This window comes from Sebastes fasciatus, chromosome 18 (assembly GCF_043250625.1).
Source record: "Sebastes fasciatus isolate fSebFas1 chromosome 18, fSebFas1.pri, whole genome shotgun sequence".
Classification (NCBI taxonomy): Eukaryota; Metazoa; Chordata; class Actinopteri; order Perciformes; family Sebastidae; genus Sebastes; species Sebastes fasciatus.
The window spans coordinates 22,558,192-22,573,185 of NC_133812.1; the positions used below are offsets into that span (position 1 = coordinate 22,558,192).

General features: G+C 39.1%; 1 long non-coding RNA gene across 1 annotated transcript; it reads right to left on the minus strand.

Annotated features, from left to right (window-relative positions):
- Nucleotides 1-10,682: 10,682 nt before the first annotated feature.
- On the minus strand, nt 10,683-11,594 carry LOC141756121 (uncharacterized). The gene is made up of 2 exons (XR_012591403.1): nt 11,458-11,594; nt 10,683-11,026 (listed from the first exon to the last, which is right to left on the minus strand). It is a non-coding gene; the product is annotated as an uncharacterized LOC141756121 (long non-coding RNA).
- Between the last annotated feature and the right edge of the window lie 3,400 nt (nt 11,595-14,994).

The following is a 14,994-nucleotide window of genomic DNA, read 5'->3' on the forward strand; positions in this document are numbered from 1 at the left end:
TACCTACTGTATATTTCACTACTGCTGCAGTTCTTCTTCTTGCAGTCTTTATTTGGTGGCATCTCTCCAATTCATGGGCATGTACCAGAGTATTGGCATTTGGCACAACACCTGCCCATACAGTATATAGAGTTTAGGGGGCGTTACCTATGCTAATAATAAACAATCAGCCACACGCCTCCAATTTATGAGCAAGTGGGATTCATCATTCAGCACACCTGGGTAAGAGCAGATCTGGATGGTTAATTTCAATCAATCCGAATGTAATGATTGGACAGGCTATCTAGCTGTCTGTCTACCTGCCTGAGTCAGCTGTGAGTACTAACAATAGCCATGTTCACCATTTACATTCATAATGATAATTGCGGGGGAGTGGCTTTGGAGGGAGACCTGAACAGACGGACTGTTAGTGTTGCCAACTTGCCGACTTTCTTGCTAGATTTAGGGACTTTTGTAGCTAGTGCTGCTAACTACTTTCATTGGATAAGAGTTGGCAACACTGGGCTCGGTTTTTCGGTTGGAACATTTTTAAAATCTAGCGTACTCTTGCTAATTTCTCAAGATTACCAACCCTAGCTTTAACAGCAAATATAAGAGAAACTTAAGACAATGTTGCTGCATGAGGCCCATTGTCACAAAAACACTCAATAACAGGCTACTATTTAACTCTCAATTCAGTTTTGTAGTGGATCGATTTTAAGATTTCAATGCCTGATTTCAATATACGTTGATTTCAATAGCTTCTGTCCGGTTCGATTACTTTCAGATACTGGACATACTTAAAGTAACGATTCCTCCAAGACTTTCTAGCGGCAGCAGTGTCAAGCAGCCTGTGTGACTGGACTGAAGGGTACTTAGAGATTTAACACAAGAAAATGGCAAAGGAAGTAATGATAGGGGAAGAAGGCGAGAGACTGGCCGAAAAGAAAAGGTTGAAGAGTGTGTGTGAGACATTGCAAGTGTGTATGTGTGTGTGTGTGTTAAAGATAGCAGCGAGGAAGGCTGCAGAGAGTGTGTGTGTGTCAGTCCCTTGGATTTTCTGCTGCTGGTTTCCTGTAAAAGCCTGAAGAGGTTATTTATTGCTGGAGAGCGCCGTGCCTGGCATTCTCTCCCGGTACACGTTGTGATGTGGGAGTAATGCTGCTCTTCTGAAAAGTAATTAAAACCATCCTGGATGGGAAAAAAAACAGCTAGCAACCCCAAAGCCCATGCCACCACTCAACTATGAATTTAAAAAAAGTTTTGTTTTTTTAATTCCGCATTGTGTTGTTAAGATGTTTCTGGTTTGATGTACAATATGCAGAGAATGAAAATGATGTTCTTTTTTTTCCCCCCTTGGTTCGGTCTTTGGGTTCATGTTCAAAATATAGCCACAGTCAATAAAACCCCATTATTCATCTCATCTCCAGCAAAGCCACATCTGCCCATCGCATTCATTCCTTCTCCAATGAAAGACTTCAATAAGAGAAAGTTATTAAATCTCATTACAAAAATCATGTCGAGGTCCGCTCGGTTCAAATCAGATTCAGATAAATTCGGAGATTATTTTTCTCTACAACGCAAGCCGTCCTGGGAATCCGTAAAAAAATCAAGCGATTGTGTTTCCTCTCAGCAAAGTTAAAAGCCATTTAATGGTTTGGTCGAGTTTCATTTTGCAGATGAGTTGTTGCTCCTCGACAGATTAAAAGCTTATTATTGCCCACGGTTTGGTCTGTTTTATACTCTGGTCAACAAGAGATGAGTCAGCAGCTTCAGGCTCAGACATTTTATTATATTAACTTGTTCTATTCGTTTGGCTCCTGATGACACAAAGTGTGCTGTGTAGTCATTGGTGCACTTTGTACTGTGGGGGCCCTGAACATGCTTCTGGAAGCCAATATTCACTCTACTTTTAGTTCTGTTTTGGTTTCCATCAACTCCTGAGAGAAATGTCTGTCTCTTTAGCTGCTAAATGGTTCACTATGTTTACCAGCTAGTCGCTTACTGTGTCTGTCTGCTGTTTGGTGCTGAGCAGGTAGTGTACAGTGGGTTTCTTGAGCCTCTTACAGCTGAAGTCGACGCTATGAGAGCAGTGAGAGTGAACCAAAACAGAAAAGTTGAGGGCCAGACAGCTCAAAGCAGTTCCCTCCTCATGGTGCCTCATGTTTTCACATTGCTTGTTTTATTTCAATTAATACATCATTATTTATTCCACTTAGCACAGTGGTCTCAAACTCAATTTACCTGGGGGCCGCTGGAGGCAGAGTCTGGGTGAGGCTGGGCCGCATCAGGTATTCCACAAAAAAAGCTTTGTTAAAAAAAAAAACAATCTTCTCAAACGTCATTATTAACAGTTCTTTAACTTGAATGGGTTCTTCTGAACATGAACTGTCCTGAACATTAATGGAACATTGAAGAACATGAACGGTTCTTCTGAACATGGCCTCTATTGCGTCTCCCACTTTTCCTGAAATTGTCTGTGCTCGTCACCAACCTTTCTCTTCACTGCAGGCTTTGAAAAAGACATGATTGGGGCTGTGTGACAAGATATATATTCATTCCACTTGGTGTCACTCCGCAATAAAGTTGTGCCTGCTGTGTTTGTGTTGCTCTGCAATTACACCACCAAACCGCTAGTTGGCGGCGGCGTCTCTATGAGTTTCCTTCTTCTTCTTGTACTACAAACAGAAACTGAGCGGAGTTGGAGCTAATAACTGTTGAACCACAGAACTTTTACTGACATTACTGCAACGCCGAAAAGAGAAAATATATCTGAGTGGATTTGTGTGAACAAACATTGAAAAGATGGAGGCAGAGAGAAGTAGAACTTGGTCCTGGCCGCTCAGCATCGCTGAGAGACTGGACCAATCACAGCTGTTGCGGTCTGCGTCGCCGCGACGTGTAGTTACATTTCTGGAGAGGTGCACGTCAGGCTACGGCGTCGATTCAACGCAGAAGTATAAATCAAGCTTTAATCAAGCTTATGCGATGTTACACGGGCGCCGCCACAGTTGTTGTGAAATGTTTCTCTGCTTGCATCAAGCCCGGCCGATTGCCCGTCCCCGGGAGCCATATACCCCACTGTGATTGGTAGGTTCGTTCAGCTCGGGCTCGCGCAACAAAGGGACCTTCAACGGCAAACTGCCATTCACATAAAACTCGCGGGCCGAGGGCGCCTGGTTAGCTCAGTTGGTAGAGCGGGCGCCCATGTAACAAGACTTGGTCCTGACCGCGGCGGCCCGGGTTCGAATCCGGCCTGTGGCCCTTTCCGCATCCACTCTCTCTCTCCCCCCTTTCCAAGACTCTATCCACTGTCCTGTCAATAAAAATGAAAAAATGCCCCCAAAAAAAACTTTATAAAAAACTTTATAAAAAAAAAAAAATTTGCGGGCCGCACTAACATTAAACTTTCATATCAAGGTGGGGGCCACAAAATATCGTCTTGCGGGCCGCAATTGGCCCGCGGGCCGCGAGTTTGAGACCCCTGACTTAGCACGTGTTTTACTTTTGTGATTGGGTGCCCTAAACTACTCTCTTTCCATGATGTAGACCATTCACACAGACTTTTATGTTCTTATTGTTCAATTATTATTGGTGATTTGTATCTTTACATATGGACGTAATGAATTGTTGATGTTTCTGATTATTCTTGTCGACAACATTTCTATTTATCTGTTTTTATAGGTGCTTCATGAATAAGAGTCGTTATTGCAATTATATCATAATAACAAATTCCAAATCTGTTTTTCTCTTTGGCGTTAAACATCAAAGTTTTAGTGCAACAACTTATTTATTATTTGTAATAAAATTCACTTAAAAGACTGTATATTCAGATTTGTGTTCACCCAGATCTTGAATTTGATGCTGTATGCTTTAAAAATCAGGTAGTTATCAGTTTCTTTTTGTTTGGTCGTCCTCTCAGAACAGTTTTATCACAAGTGTTAATTGCTAAAACTATGAAGATTGTGGTTTGGAAATCACCTCTCCTCCTGGACTTGTTTCACTGATTTAGACAGATTATCTGTAATAACTGAATATCCACAAGGTTGTGGGTGTTTATGGTTAGAATTATAATTCAGAGCAATAAATAAAGGTATGACTCATCGTGAGTAAGAGAGTATTTAAGTCAAATATTATTAAAACAATATTTTTTTTAACCCTAAAAGATGCATCATGGCCCTGGTGCAAGGTCGGTCATAGAAAACATAATGTTCATTGATGTTTTGTTTCACTCCCTTTAAATATTGGCCCAGTCCCATGCAAAAAGTATCCTGAATAGCTTGTAAACTATTTAGACATCTGTAAATGTCTTCATGTAGAATGATAGTGCACCCTAGTGGTCCGTTTCATCACCTACACTAAATTCTGACCACAATTACAATGTCTTTTACATAGTCTGATCATTATATAGCCACTATCATACACATCCACCATTATAATACAGCCGTTATCATGAGTTACAAACTGCACTGGAATGACTGAGAACAGGTTCAAGTTTGATTTTGAGGACACATTTAGCAGAAATTGATTTTTTGAAGGCCTTTGAAAGCCCAGATTTTGTTTGATTTGCGGTGGCTCTACAAACATTTACATGTCAAAAACTTCTCAAAGAGCGTCTTCATCTGCGTTAGCAACTCTTTAAGGCAGGGTGACCTCCTGAAGTATTCTTCACTGCTTGGGGAATATTAGTTTTATGTACCATATAAACTCATAATGTCATAGCAGAAAAAGTCATAACACTGAATTTCAAGCTTCGATACAGAGGCTATAAAGCTTAAAGAGGCTATTTAAATTTGCTGAAAAGACTTCACCACACTACACTTCATTTATTTTAATTGACCACTAAAACATGGAAGACAGAAAACTGCTGCATCCGCTCTCTGGGAAATAAACTCTTTAATTCATCTTTTCATTGTGAAATGAGACAAACCCTTGTTTTCTAACACTTTCTTTTACCAGTAAATCACCTAAGTGGTTGATTATCTCTCTGATCATTTCTTTAGGCTTTAGGTTAATAAAGAAGTGGGTTTTTTAAACATAATTTAAGGGAAGTCTATGGTTTAGCAGGTTCCAGGAATCACTGCCCACATCTCTAATTTTTACAGCAATTCAAATAAAATTAATGAAGTGAAACGAAGCAGCAATTCGATTATTATCAGCCTAATGGAAAACCAGTTAGTCCAAGGGAAAAGTGCTTCTCAACTAGACTTGATCCATTACTCATTACTCATTACTCATATGCTTTAGCCTCCAAATACAATGATGCTTGATCTTTGATCAAAGCATCTTATAAAAAAATCCCTGATAAAATGATTTTTCGTATTGATTATTTGTCTACTTAAAATATTGTTTCTGCAAAACAACAAACTATATTTTGTTACTGTATAAGGGAGGGTGTCGAAATTGGTACCAAAACCATCAACATAAATAAAGGTACTTTTTTCAGCGTGCCCATGTGGTAAACAGACATCTATATTGTCTAACAAGGCACACACACACACACACACACACATACACACACACACTAGATGTTGATACAAAGGGAGGAGTTCAGTGAACTGTAAAAACACTAATGGGATCCCTGACAATATAATTAACTAATGAGGCTGATGGAAACGACAGCTCTCTGTCACCAGACACCCACACTCCTCTTCCTCCCCCCAAACTCCTCTTCCTCCCCCTCCCTGGATGCTCTCTCCTCACATCTGCTGCTGCTCGCAACAATCCTCTCATATAGACATTCATCTTGTTATCACTTATTGAGATATTCCATCAAAGGTTTTGTTTCTAAAACATACAAAGAGGGAACTCATAAAATTGAAAATCAATGGATTGGAAGTGTCGTGAATACCGGTCTGACTGCAACCTTTTAAATTGTATATTTGTATGTGTATATATGTTTTATACAATTTGTATGTATGAAAGGTGCTATAAAAATAAAGTATAATTATTGTTATTATCATTATTGATGCACATGGCCGGAGAATACTGTAGTTTCTCAGCACGTTTATGCTGCCGGAATAACTGCAATTTCTGAAATTTGTTTTTGTTTGTTTGTTGTTGTTTTCTGGGGGATTTTGTCAGAATATTTAACATTTTTGCTTGACAAGTGACTTAAATACCTTAGAGCTGCAACGATTAATCAATTAGTTGTCAACTATTAAATTAACTGCCAACAATTTTGATAAACAATTTAACAGTTTGAGTAATTTTCAAAGAAAAAAAAAGTAAAAATTCTCTGATTTCAGCTTCTTAAATGTGAATATTTTCTGGTTTCTTTACTCCTCTACGACAGTAAACTGAATATCCTTGAGTTGTGGACAAATCAAGACATTTGAGGACGTCAACTTGGGCTTTGGGAAACACTGATCGACATTTTCCACCATTTTCAGACATTTTATAGACCAAACAACTAATCGATTACTCAAGAAAATAATTGAAAGATTAATCGACAATGAAAATAACCGTTAGTTGCAACTAACGAGTAATTACCACATGGATGTTGATTATTTTCTAGATTAATCATTTTGTTAATTAAGTGTAAGTATTGTTTGATCAACAAACAAAAGGCCAAAGATAATTAAATTTACAATGAGGGCTACAACTAACAGCTTCTTCATACATCTTGTTTTGTCCGACCAACAGTCCAAAAGCACAAAGATATTCAGTTTAAATGATATAAAACAGAGAAAAGCAGCAAATCCTCACATTTGAGAAGCTGAAACCAGAGGATGTTTTGACATTTTTGCTTGAAAAAATGACAAAATGATAATTGATTATCAAAATCTACTTATCGTTTAATAATCAATTATTTGTTTTATCCATGTGTTTGATGTGAGCCACAACACCAAATGTACCTCTGATAGTAAAGTCTGATGCATTTGTCAAGAGCAGTCTTGATCATTTAAACATTGCAAACATACCAACTGGTTTGGATCTATTGGAACATATCCTCTAGATTTCTTTCTTGATCACACTTTCAGCACTTGATCAGCTGCTCTGATCGTTTTGTTTCGCTGCTTTCACCAGCTGCCCGTTCTGATTACAACCTGCACTCAGTGGGACGACACGTTTGGCACAAAGATCGGCCTGCTGTGAGCCCATGCATGTACCCGAGTGCTCTTTATACCCCTCTGAGGCTTAAACTGCAGGTGCACTAGTTAAGTGAAACCTAATTAAATTCTTCTTCTGCTCAGTAAACAAGATTAAAATAATTCAGAGGGGCTCACATGTCTTGTCTACTTTTAATAAAGTATGAAAAGGTGCTCAAACAAAAAGTCTCTACAAATGTCTTCTGTTAAAACCTATTGTTTCCTAGCAGACACTGGTACATCCATCTACATGACTGTTGCTGATTGGCTAACGCGTTGCTGCTGGTTAACAGTTAACCTCTCTTCATGCTCGATTTTAGTGCAACAATACCTAAAAAGCAGAAACGTTTTGATTGTTGAGTCGCCACCGTGGCTGTGGCCGCTACAGAAACATCACGGTTACATTGTGCTGAGGTGTCGCTGACTGACTGCGGTCACTGATTTATAGCGGAGTCACAGAAAGGCTTCCTTTGTGTCACGGTATAAAAGCCAGGAATGTTGGACGCTCCATTAATTAGGCAGTTTGTTGTGCTTTTGCACGGGAACACTGGTAATGATTAAGCAACTCTGTAGCCCCCCATAGACACACACACATATACACACACACACGCACATACACACAAAGGTGTAAACATGCAGTAGGATGCCCTTTCGATTTTTAGTTTTATATTTTAATTCTGTCAATGGCATATTATTTTTATTGAAACTGATTAAATGTTTGTTTTCAAAGACCACAGTGTGAAAATAATCCCATAAAAGTCATTAATAGATACATTAAAAGTCCTGCATTCAAGGTATTATCAGCAAAATGTACTTAAGCTAAAGTAAAGTAAAAGTAGGTAAAAGTATTTATTATGCGTCACAATGGCCCCGGTCAGAGTTGTATTATCATATCAAATATTACTGGATTATTCTTACTTTTATTATTATTATTACTATTACTTTTATTATTATTATTATTTCTCTCTGACATATAGTGCGAGTAGAAATATACTTGAGTAAATGTTCTTGGTTACATTCCACAACCCACAAAGACATAAAACATAAAGTATTCAAAAAGTTATATACTGGAGAGCTAAGGGCAGTTTAACAATGTTTAAAAACGTTTCCTTAATCCTTTCCCAAACAAATTGACCCCTGAATCCTAAAGAGAGAAGTGACAATGGAAAAGCTGTGTAGAGGAAAGTTGTATGGACCATTTTCAAACAGTAGGGGTCAGTATAAGCATGTGTAGTTGCAACACGTGCTAGCAAAAGTGCATGTACAGTACTGTAGGTGAAATCTAATGCCTCCTAACACACACACACACACACACACACACACACTTCCATCAGTACCATGGCTGTATGTTGACAGTGCTCTCTATCCTCACATTAGTGTTATGTCTACACAGCAGTCTCCTCCACTGGCTGATGATTAGCAGTAGTAGTAGTACTGACCTGCCCGCCTCCATCTGCCTAGAGCTGACAATCAAGACAATCAATGCATGAGCTACATTGGTTCAAAGCTATGTGATAGTGAGCAGATATACAAAACAAGGCAAAAGTGACCATGGCTCACAAACCCACGCTCACTGCTTGACCCCTACTAAAGTAGGGCCAAAGGTTTTGCCCTTTTGGAACTAACGAAATTGAAGTCGAAAGAATCACAGTTTTGGGGCAAAATTTTGGGCACCCTGGACTTCTAACCACCAAAAGGCACAACTAGACCACACTGTCAACCATCATACCAAATTTTAGGTTCCTAAGTTAAATAGCTTCCGAGTTGTACTCCGGAAACGAAATTGAAGTAAAAACAAAATCACAGTTTTTGGCCAAAATTTCAAAACTTGGGGCACCCTGGACTTCAAACCCCCAAAAGGCATAACAAGACCACACTATCAACCATCATACCAAATTGGAAGTTTCTAAGTTAATAGTTTCCGAGTTCTACTCCGGAAACAAAAGTGTGATACACGAACGGACAGAAGGACGGAAGGATGGAAGGATGGAAGGACGGACGGACAAACGGACGGAAGGACGGACAAGCGGAGCGCTATACACCCCCGACTACGTTGTCGCGGGGGTATAAGAAATGCATAAGAACTTCTGTTGCATCGTAAAGTTAGAAAAGAATTTACATGATATCTCAGACAAATATCTTCTTGGCCCTTTTCTTAATGGACATTTCTACTCTATTTAAATGGTCAGACTCCATCTATAGTGCTTCTACTTAAAGTGCTTTTCAATGCAAAACTATTGGGATCGATTTGGAGTTCTCTCTGTGATACTTGGACATGTGGACAGGAGCCAGAAATCAAACCGTCAACCCAGTCCACTTACAGTATATAGATATCATCTTATTCACCCACTCTCCCAGTTCCAAACATTACTGTATGCTGATGACATCATGGTAGTGTCGATAGTCATACTATTGTGCTTTTTTTTCTCCATTTGCTCGTCTTAAAGCCAATACAAACTTCATCGCCCGTTAGTTTACTCAAAGATCCCCTCCAGAAATGGTTGAAGACAAAATATTCAATAACCTAGTCAAAAATCCTTACATAAGTACACAGTACTTCTCACTTAAAGGAACAGTGTGTAACATTTCAGGGGATCTATTAGCAGAAATGGAATATAATACTCAAAACTATGTTTTCATTAACTAAGAATCGTGTTTTTGTTTTGCTTAGAATGAGCCCTTCATATCTACATAGGGAGCGGGTCCTCCTCACGAAGTCCGCCATTTCGCTCTGCCATGTTTCTACAGTAGCCCAGAACGGACAAACCAAAGACTGGCTTCAGTGAGAGCCTCCCAGTTTAACTGCTGGACACACAATGTTTCCTACTTCACTAAAAGTCAGTGTATGTGCACTGGAGGTTTCAGGTTTCAGTCACACTTTCAGTTTGAGTTGCATACTGGACAACGATTGGCTTACAAACCAGTCGTGATGTTACAAAATCATCTTGTAGGTACACGTGTTAAAATGAGATTTGAGGTTAGCACAGGTGAGAAGTGTTCCCTCTTCAGCAGATAAATATGGTGTCAAACTACAATGACAATCAAACACCCAAGCAAAACAAGTTGCAGCAGCTCTAATGTTTAAAGATATTAAGTCTTGGAGCTTTACGTTGAAGATTTGAGACATAAAACATCAATTAAACACAATTGCAGGACAAAGCACATAAGCAGGAGATGTGAGACGTGGTTGCTGGAGCAATTTATATCCATATGATGAAAAAAAACAATGTTTTACTCTTAACAATGTCTGTTGACTTCAGAAGATAAAGCTACTAGAATTACAGACCGATCTGCGCGCCAACTATATAATTATTCGTACCCTTTTAAAAATGTGGTCATTAAACTTTCATCAGGTCCTTCCCATCCACTGTTATCTCTTTAAGAGGATCTAGTCTTCTTTGTTGATTGTATGTTTGCAGGTTCTGTGTCATGGATCATTGTATTTTCTTGTGATGGATGGGTGCTTAAACAGGCTACAATGCCTCAGGCTATGTTAAAGATTACTTAAGACTACTTATTACTTACTTCTCTTCTTTTAGTTTACATGGTTGTTTTCCTTTAAATGCCAGTAACTAATCCATTGTGGGCAATTATACCACCAGCACGAGAGAATCCACTAGCCAAGATGCCTTTTTAATTGAATTTTCTGCATTTGTCAAGGAGGGATAACAAAGCAAACACAGATTACAGTACATGCTAGTCTGCATAAGATTACATTAATTCTTTCACTGCATCCCAAATCACAGATATTATATTTTTAAAATGTTATCTTAGGCCACGGGTTAAAAATAAACCAGCTCCCCATGAGAGAGAAACCTTCCTTCTTGCCTCCTCTTCTCTTTGATTCCTCCTCTGTATGTGTGTGCGTAGTAGAAATCCTTCCCTCCCTCCTTTGGCTGTAAACTTCCTGACCCTCTTTGCTGCAGCGGTAGTGCTCATCCCTGCATTGACTCCTTCTGTGGAGAAAATCAATAAGCACAGGTCAAAACAGCCACTGAAGGAAGGAGTATTGGTAACACTATAAAACCATCAGCACTGGATTTATTGAGGATGCAACCATGGTCTAAGCACAGAGTCTAATATGGTGTGATTTTACTTCCATCTGTTCATATATTTACACTTTAATACGTCTTATTTTCAAGTAAGTTTATTAGCATTCAAATGATAATGATGATCACCATTTCAAACATTAAAAAAGGAGCAAAACGTTGAGAAAGAAGGCTACAGAAAGACTTGAATTAACATTATGTATATGGTGAATTTGAACACACACACACACACACACTCATAGATGCTTGACACACACACACACACACACACACAGGAAACCTCTGATAGGCTTAATGTGAAGACATCAGCCTTTCCCCTTTCCACACATGCCTCTCACCTCTCAGCACTCTCAGCGCTCATCGCTCGAATGTGCCGCCGCCGAGTATCTTTGGCTCCGTGCCTGCTGGTGTCCATGCTGCGCTCCAGCTCCTTATCAGGTGTCGGATGAGGGTTTGGTGTCACTGAAGCCCAGTCCATTTCCCTTCACACACACATACTGCTTTTTGAGCTTTATTACGTGGACCAAATAACAAAACGAACGCGCGGCACTCATAACTCTTTTGTCCAGAGTAAGTGCAAATTATATCTTTGTTAGTTTGTTTTTTTAAATCAGGTTTTATTTATTTATTAGTTTAGTATAGTATTTTTTCTCTTAAGTTGAGGGGAGGCCAATTGTTTAAGCCTCTTGGCCTCTCCTTCAGTAGCTTGCAAGCTACCAGTAGCTCGCTATCTGTTTCTTGACTTACTAAAGGTTCAAAGAACATAAATTTGATAACACAAAGTCACTTTGTAAACCAGTTTAAATTTCTATCCAATCAAATACACAGACATCCAACCCCCTTCTGACACAAGAGAGAAGGTAAAGGAGCTGAAAACAACATTTAAAAGACAACAGTCCGTCTACCAAACTGACGAAGAAGTCCAACGCAGCAACAGAGGCTTCGTTTAGTGGTGTACATCCTAAGAAAACACGAAAAAGCCGTTCACCTTTGGCGGGATTGTAAAGAGAGGCGATGGCTGCTGTGGCTAATACTACATCTATAATCTATCACACTGACCAAACGTCATGTCAGTCGATAGTTGTTCGTTTGAGGTTTGTGGCAAATTTGACGCATCTGGTTTAGGTCTGAGGTCGTGTTCACACTAACATGGATGACATTTAAAACTGTTTTAAGTTTTAGACACCCTAAAATGTCAAAACATAGTTAGATATCTTTATCCTATTTGAGGTGCAGTTCTGTGACTGTTAATTTTGTGAGTCAATGCATCCGATCACACAATGATGCATCACATTGATGCATCTTCCTGTTGTCAGATGAGTGAATGAGTAAACCGTAAAACATGAATTTGACCTGCTAATCACAACTAGTAAATTCATGGCTTATTCAGGAGACTTGAGAGTAGAACGTAAATTTAAAACTCCTGCAATCATCTGACAGGAGAAACCTAAATGTCACTCACAATATCTGCTTTATGAGCCATGCGAAAAACACAAATTATTACAGATCAGTATCAGATCAGTCAGAGGCAACACATAGCTGGCATCACTGAACTAAAAAAATGCAGTGATTTTCAGGCTTTGCTTGTGAGACCAATACTAATGTAGCTTAGCTGAAAATGTCCCATCGTGATCTGTCTGCAGAGTTTGGAAAGTCCCGAAGCCAACCGTGGGAATTCAGGACATGAAAGCTTGTGTCTCAACACTGGGATAAGTGAATGAACAGTTCAGATCCAACTTTGTCTCTTCAGCATTACTGGCAATTAACTGCTGATAAGTGGGCAGGAAAGACAGCAGACAGTGTGTGAATGTCATCAGAGAGCTGGGATGCAACACAGTGGTCTCAACAGAAAGAGGATCAAGAGCTAATGTTGTCACGCTAATGCCAGCAAACCCAGGAAGCATTTGAAATTAAAGGGTTCTTTGATTTGGGCAGTGGTTCTATATGAATCCTCTGACTTGTTCAACTAAAAATGGACATTTTCATATTCAGTATATATTCAGCCACATAGGAAGAGTTGCCGTTGTTTGCAATACATTTAACAACTGGAAAATTACCATGAGCAGATAAAGGTAGAAGCCTTTTTGAGTTACCAGACTACAAACTTCACCAACAAACAATCCAAGTAAAAAGACGTCATGAAGATGAAGTTTAGCATAAATTCAGTCTGAAAAAAATCCATAATTACACTCCATCGGTCACAGGCTACTTCATATCATCTTCTCTCCGTCGGTCATTGATCTTACTGTTTGATTTTATGGGATTAGAAATGGTAACATCCGTTGTCGCCGGCACACTTATCGATTTATCAATAATCTCTGAGAAATGTAATGCAAAAAAAACCATCACTGATTGCTTCGAAAGACGTAAAACAAGCATGTTGTGCCGTCTATAAAAGTTCTTTAAAAGCAGCTCAAAGGGACTACAGAATATTAATAATGTCTTCTTCACTGGGTGCATTTTGACACATGAAATCGGAGGCAGGGTTGTACAGCGAACACAAAAGATTACAGATAAGATAAGCAGTTGCCAACTGATGTTTGACATAGATTATGTTCTTCAAATTGATGCTACAACTAGCAGACAGAAGAGTATCTGTTATATGGTTGATGCAGCTCAAATCAGCTGGAATAATCATCTGATAGACAAACACACATTTAAGAGAGACAACTGTAACATACATGTTAACTGTACAGAAAGTTACCTGTGGAGGGCAACAGAGCCCATATGGCCTCAAGTTTAACCCAGATCTTACCCTCGTTAGGTAGAAGTATTTTTGTTACGAGTGTATGAGTAAATGTATTTGGATCAGTGGCAACTTCCTGTTGCTCATCATTCTGAATACATGACTTCTGATGGGGAAAGACGAATGTATCTGTGAATAACCATCGAATCACTTCCCCTGACAATTTGTAAATGAGTTTTATCTCAATACCAACGTGGAAGACAGTAAAAGGATGACAGGGTTAGTGGTCACATTGTCCGGATGTTGTGTTTTTCTGTGGTGATGGTGATAATGGCGCTCTCATATTAAATCGTTAGTAATTCAAGTGGGTGGTGAGTTATTTTTCTCTGATGGATTATTTTGGATAGATTCTGGTTTCTTTACTCCTCTGTGACAGTAAACTGAATATCTTTGAGTTGTGGACAAAACAAGACATTTGGGCTTTGGGAGACACTGGTCGACATTTTTCACCATTATCTGACATTTTATAGACCAAAAAACTAATCAGTTGATCGAGAAAATAATCAACAGATTAATTGACAAGGAAAATAATCGTAAATATCAGCCCTAAAAGTAACTGGTTACTATAGCTGTCAAATAAATCTAGTGGTGTGAAAAGTACAATATTTCCCCCTGAAATCTAGTGGAAACGACATTAAAAAATAATGTAAAAGTATCTCAAAATTGCCCTTAGACACATTACTTGAATAATCATACTTAGTTTCTTTCCACCACTGATAAAAAACAGATGTGAATTAGGAATAAATTGGTGGTAAAAGTAAATGTAAGGCATTTTATAGAGCAGGTAAAGGGGGGAAAAACACTTGAAAACAACAAACCAACATTTGGTGTATCACATTGACATTCCTGAATATCAGCTGGTTTCAAATCGTTTGAAAGTCAGATCTGAGTTCAGGTTTTGTTTGTCAGTCTGAACCCTAAACCCCGGTAAACAGACACACTTGATCCAGGCTGGGAATATCGTGATCATCGGGTGGAATTTTCTCCCTTTGATGTTTCTCCAAGGGTGACTATTTATACAGCCACCACTTGTTGTCTGGAAAGTGCAAGCCTCTGCTGCTCCACCGATCCCCACTGTACACAAGCATATAAACACGGCCGGGACTCACAACGCTGCCCTCCTTATCGA